At 38.4% G+C, this 12,066-nt stretch overlaps 1 long non-coding RNA gene across 1 annotated transcript; it reads left to right on the top strand.

Moving 5' to 3' along the window:
• The first annotated feature begins 249 nt into the window (after window positions 1–249).
• Window positions 250–9,087, top strand: LOC119794712. Its single transcript, XR_005282256.1, has 3 exons — window positions 250–381; window positions 469–657; window positions 8,383–9,087. It is a non-coding gene; the product is annotated as an uncharacterized LOC119794712 (long non-coding RNA).
• The last annotated feature ends 2,979 nt before the right edge of the window (window positions 9,088–12,066 follow it).

Raw genomic sequence — 12,066 nt, 5'->3', positions numbered from 1 at the left:
ACCTTGTGTTGTCCCCCTTGGTTGCAGGACCCCTCCCACTTCACCTCTTTTACCCCCCAACCCCCACCCCGCCCTACCTCACCTCCGCCCCCTCCACTCCCCTCTCAGGCGTTGGGTAGAGACAGAACAGCCAGTGCTCTCCAAACGCAAGGACAGAAGTTGCCAGCAGGTAGCCATGGCAACAGTTTCTCTCTCTCCCTCAAGTTCCCCGCTCACTAAAAGCGAGTGTGGAGAATCGCAGGGCCCCTCTCCTCCTTTTTTATTTTTTTTTTCTGCGCTCCCTCACAGCCCAAATTAGACGGGTCACAGTGTTTTTCTGGCACCCGTTTAAGTAATCATAGAGATGGATGTGCATAAAAAGAGATGGAAGAAGAAAGAGAGGTGAGGCGGGGGCAATCCAGGGAAATAGAATGGGGGTGTTAATCAAAAAGAGGCAGATTGCTGCACAACAAATGATTTTCTTTGCAGGCATAAGGCTCTGGTGGGCTGTAGACAAGGATACTTGAGATATGTGCCAGCCATGGTGTGGAACATATCAATCTACCGTGAGAGCAAGGAAGAAGTATGAGTAATTTCAACAGCTGAGTCTTGATGAGAGGATGGAAATGTCTGGCAAACACATCAGTTCTTTATTCCAAGGAAAATGGGATTGTGAAGGTTTGTTTCTAGATCTATCTTTAAAGAGGAATATGAGTAATTTGTGGCTGCTCAGGGCCCTCACCTGGCTTCTGAGTCCCAAGAGAATAACAATTTATGAGAATGACAACTTTGCAAATACACCAGTTGCACACATTGGAAAAACCTGCTAAGTTTTTTTTATAATTTGTTTTCCTGAATCGTTCGGGTATATTACTGATGGGGAACCAACTTCTGCAATATTCTAACTAATCATTTACTGATGACTTTAGAGTTTAAATGTCTCTGTTAACCTTTTCTTCATTTCTACTGGCCAACTCAGTTAATTATGCAGCACATATCTATTATTCCAGATAGGAGTTCGGTGTGGAGTAAAATTACGCATGTACATACATTTCCAGCACAACAACACTTGTTTGGGTAAGGAAGCTCACTTCATGGGGAGTTTATCAATGTAAACATTTACTTAAGAAAGGCTTTGAATGAACTTTGCTTTTATTTTGAAAGTCTTCGAATAAACTTCTGGTTCTCAAAGTGCAGGAGACCTCACAGTGCAGCTCTGTAGCCAGGGTCCTGACAGCGCAGCTCTGCAGCCAGACTATTTTTATAAAAGGACTGAAGTGATTACCATGTAACATGGTCAGTCATTGTTAAGTAACTACAGTAGTTAGCTGGTTAAAAACTGGACAAGAGCCCTAAAAGAAACTATGTCTGGGGACTAATTTAATTTTGAATCGCCTTTGCTCATGTTTTTATAAAATATAATAAAACAGAAGCTTTAATTACATGGCTGGAGTCTCATCTTTGACTCTATTTTTTCTCATCAATTAGTCTGTACAAATACCCAGTTACGGGTTATGAGTTTTTTCATTAAGCACATTGGCTAGTGCAGCAGCTTTATGTAGATCCTGGATGTCCTCCTGAACTTTTGTGTATCCTGGAAGAGGTGCTAATATTGTGAGCAAGAACTTGCATGATGGAAAACCCTGAAATGTTTTTCTTTCATCAGCTGCTGCCACGGGCTCGCTCGAGTTTATTAGTATTCCGGCCTTTTCAAAATAATTCAACACTGCTTATTTTCTACTTGATTTACTCAGCGCAAGCCTCCCTTCATCAGCCTAGAGTTCTGAAATGACGCCAAAATAAATTGGTTTCCTTTCTCTGCAAGATGTTGGTCTCAGAGAAGAACTTCAAGAACACAACCAGGGGATTACATCACTGCTAAACAATTTCTATTTTTATGTTGGCTGAAAGTTTTTCTTACTTCTAGGAATTTCCTAAACAGGTTAACGCTGAAAGATCAAGCACAGTGCTCCAAAAAATTAAATTAAAGTGTAGTCTTACACGCAGGGTAAAAACAGGGATTAAATATTCTAGGGGGATGTTGGAGAGCACGTTCGAAAGGATTAGGTGTCCTTGTATGGAAATCTTCTTCCAGGTCTCAGGCGACTGCATGTTGTTGACGTTTGGGGTGAAGCCCTGACATATTGAAATACCTCATATCTTAACAGTAACAAGAGTACAGCAAGTACCTTGCTTAATTGTTTTTTTTTTTTTTGTGTTTAGGTTTTTCTTTTTCAAACTTACCACTTGCTGTTTTGTTTTCTGTTTCTCAGTTTAAAAAAGATCTGTTCATACCTATTTGCATAAACTTGTAGATTTGTGGAGGGGTTAGAGCCCACCAATTAGTCCCCTAGTTTTAATTACCTGCCTGTTGATGTCTGGGACACTTTCCTTTTCTTTTCATGGCAGCTTTTTGTACAGTTTATCATCACCTCCTGCAGCCAAAAATCCTGCAACATTATGCTGCCTCATACTAAGCAGGTATAATATTCTTTAATTTTTTTTTTTTTACTCCGGATGGTCATGAAGCAAATTTTGGATCTTCTCTGAGCAAAAAACCAGATATGATACTGAAATTGGAAGGGGGCAGCTTCAGTACCAGTAAAAGTGACAGATTCTGCTTTGTTTGAATAAAAAAAACTTTTGTTTTGGAACCTAATGAAAATATGTTTTAGCTTCCACATACGTCTTACTACCCTAGAAACCCTGAGGAATAGCAATGTCTGCAGTAAAAATTTGCTTTATTTGGTTGTAAAGATGAAAATGGCAGTTCAACACATCTAGAACTCATATCATAGAAAATAAACATATAAACATAAACAACTATCCTGTTTGTATCTTTCAGAAGTATTAACAGCTTCGTCCCCAGAGCAGTGAAAGTGGTCAAAGACTCATTTCTCAACAGAACTTGCTCACATTCACCCTCCCCCTCCAATCACAGACTCTCACCTTCAGACACACCCACACACTTCCATCATCGCACATACACTCCTGAGTATCAAATTTGTAGACCATTACCCCCTTTCATAGACTGACTTGCACTAGCTGCACTTTTTTTTCAAAATACTTTACTTTTTTCTATGTACATATTATTTCTAATGAGAGTGTCTTATATTTTAAATTTTCTTTATTCTGCCTATTATGTATATGTTCCTTCTAAGTCCTTAGAAGGAACATATACATATGTTCCTATGTAATACAGAGTCCTTATGTTATGATGTCACATTAGTATATATATATATATATATATATATATATATATATATATATATATATATATATATATATATATATATATATATATATATATATATATATATATATATATATAATAACAATTATTATTAAAATATTTAAATTATTAAAATAGGAAATGTAAAAAAAAAAAAATTATGTCCAAGAGATTGACCCACACCTGGACAGTGAAAAATTCAAGTTTGTTACTTTACATTAGTTTCTAAATTTCTTTTTTCAAGGCTTTGTAGAAATAAATGACATCTTTACCAGAAAAATATAAGGTTTGGATGCCAAAAGAACCCCTTCCTGGAAATGAATCGTTAGAGGTCCCTCACACGATGTTCAGGTTCAACCATGATTCTCTTTTATGAAAACACTTCTGTCTGGTGTGTGTAGGGAAGGGGGTTTGTATCTGGTTGGGAATATGGACGTGTGCACATTCACAAGCTTGCTTGACTTCCCCTCATTGATACCAGATGGCCCTTCCCATCATGGCCAATAGAGGAATTCAGTTGGCAAGACCCCTTTTATTTCATGGTCAGTGTGTTGGTGTAGCTCTGTGTGTGTGTTTATCTGAAGCCCTCTTTTTCACCACACACTGACCTATTTGTATTCTGGGCAGAGCAGATGAGGCTCCAGGCCCACTGCCCTGCTCCCCTGTAGCCAGTCCCCTCGGGAGGGCATCTGTGGATCTGCACTGGGCAGATAGGGGCCGTCCCATCATGGCAACACTTTAAAGACCACCTCACTGGTCCAAGTAGAGTCAGTGTGTTCTGAACTTGTTGTGGAGGGCCTCTGTGCTTCTGAGATGTCTCTCTTTGTGTTTCTTTAAGCTGAGAAGTGTTGCTTCTGTTGTTTGATGACAAAAGAAAACACCGGATTCCTTTATGAAACAGAAAACCTATGATCAAGCCCTAATGATGCCTTCTAGTGACAATGATAAGTTCCTTATTAAGAATAAAAAAATAGTTAAAGCCTTGTCAGGCATGTTTTGTCTCTCCATATAAACAGATAGACAGGGACTCCTCTCCATCCTCTTTGGGCTGATACATGGTCAGCCTGTATATGTTGTGCAAGAGTCTCTGTCTGTGTGTTTCAATTCAAATTGAAATGGGCCTATTTGAAACTACCCAAGCATCTCTGATAGACCCCCTTATTTTTAACCTACATCCATTTACCCTGCAAACATTATTTGCTGATTTGCGGCCACACACATATGTTGTGAAATCCAAACACAAAGGTGTGTGTGTGGAGGTACGCACGCAGACGCGCAACGAGGAAGAGGTTGCTGAGCCATAAAGGAATGCAGGGCAGTATAATCACAGCATCATCAGCTCTGTCCTCTGAGAGAGAGGGCCAATAATGCCCCTCTAATTGAATAACTTATCCACAGCTATTTCCCAGGGGGGGCCGAGCTGCAAGGCACTGTCGCAGAGAGGGAGTAAGGGGGGCAGATGGCGCCTAGCAGAGCTGTGAGCATCCTTCAAGTGCTACAATGAAAGGTGGAGTTGAGCAAACACACATAATCACTTGGTACTGTGCAACCGTTCTCATATCAGGGGCTTTTCAGGTTTTCAGGATGAATGTTTTTAAGAAAATCAGGATCCTAAAAAGCTATACATGAACAAGAACACATCAGTCTGTGTTTATTGCTGTTTTTTAAATAACTCTAAGAGATTTGTAGTATTCCCAAACTTGATTGTAAAGCTAAATACCCTCTTAGACCCCACCAAAATCTGGCTCCCTTTTAAAGCAGCAGTTGCATCCCTAAAAGGAGTAATTCTACATTCTGTCTTTTATTTTTAGAACATGCATACTAGATAAAATAGAAATACGTTCTATGAAAGTAGGTGAACATATCTTTAAAGGCTGGACCAAAAATGTGACTAAACATTAATATTGTGCCAAAAGTCCACATGTGTAAAAAAAAAACTCATATCAGCAGTTTTATTTAAAACACACGTATACTACTACGTATGCACATTTTAATGTTCTATGACTGCAGATTTAATACTATGAGGCCCTAAATGTATCACAAAAATGAGTGTGTGCTGCTTTTCTGCACTCTAGGTTTGCTTTTTAAGCGCTAATAGATTCTCTCTTTGTTGCGTGTGGACCTGTTTCTGTGGGTTCATGTCAACTTTTGTCACTTTGAAGGCGTTACCCACTGGACAAAGTAACCAACCTGTAATTGGCTGCTTTTCAGGAAATCCTTCCTTTTGAGGCTGTACTCCTCTTCCTACTAGCGAGCAACTTCAGGCTAACCGCTTCTCTTAAAGAGTTGGAAGTTGGTCAGCAGAGTTCTCATTAAATATGGCATGCTCTGGATCAATATTATATTCTGATTGGCTGTAGCATGTCCGTTAAAAACGGTCAGAGGACATTGTCAAAAAGAAGTTCCTGTCAAATAACACAATAGTGTTTTTCTAGCTCAAACATTAGGTGGAAACGGGGAGATAGCTGGTTACCTTGGCAATGCTTAATAAGTCAAAATATGGGATTTTCTGAAAAGTAGCCAATCACAGGTGGGTTGCTGATTTATGTACTCAGAAACCAGGTCGTCTGCGTGTGTGTCACAGTGAATGTAAATATGCACCCGCCCATTCTGCAGACACTCAGCTGCACCTATCCAAAATTAGGTGACCGCAGACAGTGCCGCAGACAGGAGGCCTCTGATTGGTCAAATCTACATCTGATCTACATTAATATATTTCCTGTTTGGTACCTTACCAGCTTGTTTTGTCTGTATGACTGCCATTGTGGAAAAACGACTCATGAAGTTGGACCAGCTAGAAGAGTGAGGTGCATGAGAATGCTGGGACCCTTTTTCCACCTGGATCCCCGCTCTTTTTCAGCCTCATGTCCCTCCGTTGTCACACAAACTTACCCCCACTTCCTCACCACCTCCGCCGTATCTAGACCCACAGCTAACTCATGATTGTCCCTCTTGCGTTGTGGTGTGGAATAACATAGCGCAGACCACGCTTCAATATTGGGCATAAATCAAAAATATCTGCGACAAGCTCACTGCGACACACTGCTGCAGAAGTATAACCAGGCCTTAACACCTTCAAATTGACAACAGGAGGAAGGAAGCTGTGCATGCGTGTAAATAAAACCACACGTGCACAGAGAAGGAACTACTGTAGCACTCGCGTGTTATGTATTGGAGCCCGGTCGTATTCTATTTATGCATCTAACACGTTGAACATGCATTAAAAAAGTAGGAGTAGTTTATAAGTAAAAGTAAATAGGATTATTTACTGAGTATGTGCTTTTTTGGCAGCATCCTGACAGCATGCAATGAGAAAAAACAAATTGCTAAAAACCTGATTAATTCTGAAACATAGAGTTAAGAATAGTTTTTAATATTTTAAGATCAATTACCTGTGCAGTAAACTGATGGCCTGTACGTATTATAGTGCTTTTTCAAGCCAGGTTACCCCGCAGTACTTTACGCTATATTCAGTCATTCACACATTCAGATGCTGATGGTGGAAAGCTACATGGTAGTCACAGCTGCCCCGGGGCAGACTGAAAAAAGCAAGGTTGTCATAAATTTGGAACCACCACTCCCTCTGAAATGAAAAGACAATGCCGGAAAACAGAACAGCAGTAACGGATGGACGAGGAGCTTGAACTGGTGAAGAACTGGACATGCATTTATGTGAATGCATTTATGTCATTTACAGTTTTGAACTACAACATCCAATAGCAAATAAAGAAAAACAGTTTATAACCTTTTATAATTTTCATTTATGTAATTTAATATTGCAGCCAGTGTTATTCCCTCATTAAAGAAACACTGTGTAACTTTTAGCCTGTGGTAGACCTGTAGCCTACAGCTTTAGCCACCGTGTAGACCACCGTTAGGTTTCCTTTCTAATCCAACAAGCTGGGTCACCATTTTTTTGTTATATGAGGGGGATATTACTGTTTTTACAACCTTTATGTTGTTTGGAATAATTTTGATAATCATATCATAAACAATACCACACACTAACGCCAAATTGTGCCATATACCTCTACCATATCATGTTCTGATGACACGTTGACTTTTACCTATCTAAATGTCCAACCTTCTCTCCGCTGAGCTGAGTCTCATCAGTAGGCATGATCTCTACTTTGGTCAATACCTTTATGCCCAGAAGCTCACCAAAAGTCAATAGAATTTTTATTAGGAAACAATAATGGGGTTTTGGGGTGGATGTGAGGTAAAGAAAGAAAGAAGGTAAGATGTGTGGAGAGGTAGTACATTGATTTACCCTTCATAGTCCGTTGCACTACATTTACCCAGCAGAGTGCTCAAATTAGTGCCCTCCAGCTCTCTCCCAATTAGTTTCCACAGAGACGAGGTGTAAAGCCAGTCACTGGCCTCATTACCTCTCCTCTCTCCTCCTCGTACTGTGCTCCCCACCCCTTCCAAGCAACTAACTCAGCCTTACTCGCTCTCTTATTTTTTTTTTGTTTAGTTTCCCCCTCTCCACTTCAGCCTTTTGTGTTTTTTTTCCTCCCCTGTTCCAGTGCTCAGTCCCAAGCTTTTATTTGTGCTCGTTCACTCTGTCTCCATTACAACATATGTGTGTTTTCCTCCTGTTTAAAGTGCCAAACAGTCTGAGGAGAGTGCATTCATCTCCAGGAGCATGATGTGGGTTTGGCTGAAAGACTCTGCCACCTGATGAAGAATAGATGATGTTGTTCTTTTGTCACTGCAGCTCTCAGAACCTCTATAGCTCAGCAAAGTAAATTATACTGTGTAATCTTTTAAACCGACGTAAAATCTGTTCAGTGCATGGTCCCTTTAGACCTTCAGGTCCAACATAGACCAGAGCATATAGGTGCTCCTTAAACTCATCATTTAAATTATGAAGATAATTTTTAGCTCGACTATCCTTGTCCTTTTAAACTGACATTACTGGTTCTGTTTTTTTTTTTGTTTTTTTTTTTTTGTTGTTTTTGTTTAAGGATTCATAGGGCACTAAGAGAAGATTTCTATCTAACAAGCCTATTACTGCATGCTAGTCTAAAAAATTGTTTCCCCTTCTCTACCGATCACCATTCATGGCATGGCTGCCATATCCACAGGGCTATGTGTTGGTTGGAGTGTGTGTCTAAGTCTCTATGTCCTCGGATTTCAGGTTGTAACTGACTGTTGTCTTCTTACAGATGGGGCTCATCAACCCAGTCGGGGGAGCTTAAAGAGGTGTGGATTCCCAGAGGCAGATGTGATGAACTGGTTTATACTGTCAGGAACCCTCTAGGACCATCCACCATTACTCACCTGCCTGTCCACCCTCTGCAGCTCCAGTACCTTTCATATTGCCACCTAGAAGAAAGAAAAAAGACGCAGCATAGTGATCTCAGTTTCTGTGACTACACTGTACTGACCTTCCTTCCTTGCAACTCCTTCATATCTGTACCAATAAGTATCCTACCCATCATTACCTTTAAATCTGAACCATAACCCATTTATTATAATCACTTGCACATCTCTGTGGCATCCTGGATTTCACATATGAAATCAGAACAAAAAAACTTTAGTCCATTTGTAGCAATAAACTCTTTTTATCTTTAGTGTCAGTAAATCTTGGTTGTGCGAGTGTGAAAACAGCTACCTTTGTTTTTTAAGAAACAAATTTTAACAGCAAAACTAGACGAAGAAACTCTGACAATCTCATAGAACCTGTTTTAGCATTTTTGTTTGCGTTTGTTTGTTTTTATAGTGTTATATTGGGCTTTAAATGTGTGCCCGCAGAACTTTGTCAAACCAGAGCCAAAGTATAACTTCACATGATGCTCGACATTCCTCATTTTAGGGAAGAAAGTGTTTTATGTAAGAGTTGTCATAAAATACAATTTTATTCTTGTTATATTGGGGCCATATTCTCATAATATTACGACTTTATTCACATAATGTTGCAACTTTATTCTTTTAATTTTATTACTTTAATGTTGTAATGTCCCTAATTTATTATTGTAATTTTAAGACTTATTCTCGTAATGTTACACTTTTATTGTCGTTATTTTATCGCTTCATTCTCGTAATGTTACAACTTTATTCTCGCAATTTTATGACTTTATTCTCGTTGCGAATTTGTTCTTGTAATTTTATGATTTTATTCTCATAATATTACAACTTTATTCTCGAAATAAAATAAAAATCTCTAGCCTGGCCCTAATACTCCATCATACCACAAGGTGTTTGAAACACTCCTTTGATTGTGTTCCACACTGACATCCTGAATGTTCATAATGTCAATCTTCCATTCCCACCAACCTTAAAAATTGCTCCTTAAAATCAGTATATGGTAACTTTAAGGGGCATTGAATGTCATTCTGATAGAAGTACCAGCTGGAGGATGATTTACTCTATGGTCATAGAGATATTAATTAGGGTATCATATTTTCAGGCTGCAGAAATTGATGAACATGTACACCCTGCATGAGAAAATGTTCAATTCTTATTAAGTGCCCCAGTGTGAAAAGAAAATATCAATTTATCCTTATATACTAAGCTAAAAGCCAGAGCCTTTAGGTACTTCAGGAATGAAAAAATTATGTTCCTAATTTTTTTTTGTGGCTAAATTCTGAGCCTAAAATACAATAAACTGCATCTGAAATCAACTCTCACTGAACCAAGCAACTTGCCGGGGAGTCTGTTCCTAACTACTAAGCACTTAGTGTGGTAATCTGTTTCTTACGCCTATGGGCTCAATGGTTTAACATGTTTTTCATTCAAAGACGTTATTACTCATATCTTGCCTATAACAACTGCTTATTTAAGTAGTTGTTGTTGACTTTAATGTTAAACCAGCCTGCCCATTCCTTCCTGACCTCTAACCTTCACTGCATTTAAATGCCTAAATGCACTTAGCCAAACAACAAATTAAGAACTGGATCTTTGAAACTAAAAAGCAGGCAGCCTTGTGAGCTTTCTCCTGAGACTGGTCAAGAGAGCTGACTAGAGGGTTTAGCAAACTAAGCAGCTGCTTAGGATCGCCAAACCATTAGGAATCCCCCAAAGCACTTAAACATTCACACAGAAAACAAATGTCAAATTAAAAATATCTATATTTCAGTTTATGGAGAATTAGTCTTTTGTTTTCAAATTCAAGATCATGAACAGCAGATATATTATTTTGTATTTTATTAACTTAGTAACCAAGTTATTAAAAAAATTATACCATCTTTGTTTAGAAAAGAAAATGTGTAAAGTTTTAAAGTTATTTTGGTGATCATAATTATTTACTTCTACTAATGCACTCAGGTTTTTTTGCAGGTCCATTTAAAATATATAGAGATGTAAATTTTTGTTAATTTAAAGCTATACAACTGTAGAGTTTGATGGCAACAAATTACCACCTCAGAGAAACTACCTTATGTCCAGAGATGGCAAAAGTACTGACTTTCCCTACTTGAGTAAAAGTACAGATACTTGTGTTAAAAAATACTCTGGTAAAAGTGGAAGTACTGATTAAACTTCTTTACTCAAGTAAAAGTAACAAAGTACAGGCTTGTAAATTTACTCAAAGTATAAAAGTAAAAGTAGAAACCACTTTTTTCATGCCGTTGCCTACATTTTAAATGGATGTCTGCCAATAGGACTAGATCTCCATTGTGTTCATTTTCAATCATCTCGTCGTCCATGCTACTATGCTAACGCCACCGCCACCAAGCTGCAATGATTTGCCGCCAATGAATACCGCCGAATCTGTCGATTCATCTTGTAGCGGTGCGTCAAATGCAACGTAGATTCCCATCCAATTAGATTGAATTTGGTATTGATGACGTGAAAAATAATAACGGTAACTCCATTGAAATGATTCAAAACTAAAGTAACGAGACAATTTTTTAAAATGTAAGGAGTAGAAAGTACAGATATTTGTGTAAAAATGTAAGGAGTAGAAGTAAAAAGTCACCATAAAAATAAGTAGTAAAGTAAAGTAAAAATATCAGAAAAATCTACTTGAGTACAGTAACGAAGTATTTGTACTTCGTTACTTCCCATCTCTGCTTATGTCCACCTTTAATTTCCTGTTGTTCATTTAATAAGAAAAATAAATAAGTAAAACTTTGGTAATTAATGAAATTCCTTGTAGATTATTGGTAGTTTCAGTGTCTAGTGTCCAAGTTGGAAGGCCCACAGCTTCTGGTTTACCAGTTCTCTGCAGCCACTTCTTGTGATAAAGACTGAGTGGTTCAGCCTAGCTCAACAGAATCAGGGCTTTAGCCCAAATCGATAAAAATCCAATGCTGTCCACACCATCACATGCTTCATATCATATTTTTGCAGACCCATCTGTACAACTGAGATATAGATGGCCTGAATGTAGTTTCGTTCATGACCTGTGGACACCTGCTGTGTATACCTTGCCTGGGGATTAGACAGCAGCAGGATGCACTATGAGAGGATGACAGTTCTAGAGAGTATGTCTGAGTCTATAATTCAAACATGTTCTGCAGGAAAACCTTGGAAAATGTACAGGTGAGGTAAAAATGGGTAAATGCTTATGAGCTAGTTTAGGCGATCAAATAGAGCTTCATATGGGTTCCACAAATAATTTATCTCACCCACATCAAACATAACCCTCCAATCTGTGTTTTCTATTTAACTTGAATGTTTCCTCCCACATAACCTTCATGCTTTAACCTAGACACCTGGGACTGAAATAGGTTCATCACTTCAAAGCACGCTGAAAATCATGTTTAAAGAGTGAACCTTTCACCAGTTGTCTGACTGAACTAGATTTGTACACCTTTTTAAGATAGATTTTTACTGCAAATTCTAACAAAATGTTTTAAGATATTGAAAAGTAAGACCTGTTAATTTTATTTAGATGTGATATTAAT

Source organism: Cyprinodon tularosa, unplaced genomic scaffold (genome assembly GCF_016077235.1).
Source record: "Cyprinodon tularosa strain WSP-4 unplaced genomic scaffold, ASM1607723v1 ctg49, whole genome shotgun sequence".
NCBI classification, from domain to species: domain Eukaryota; kingdom Metazoa; phylum Chordata; class Actinopteri; order Cyprinodontiformes; family Cyprinodontidae; genus Cyprinodon; species Cyprinodon tularosa.
This window is presented reverse-complemented; position numbering and strand designations above follow the sequence as displayed.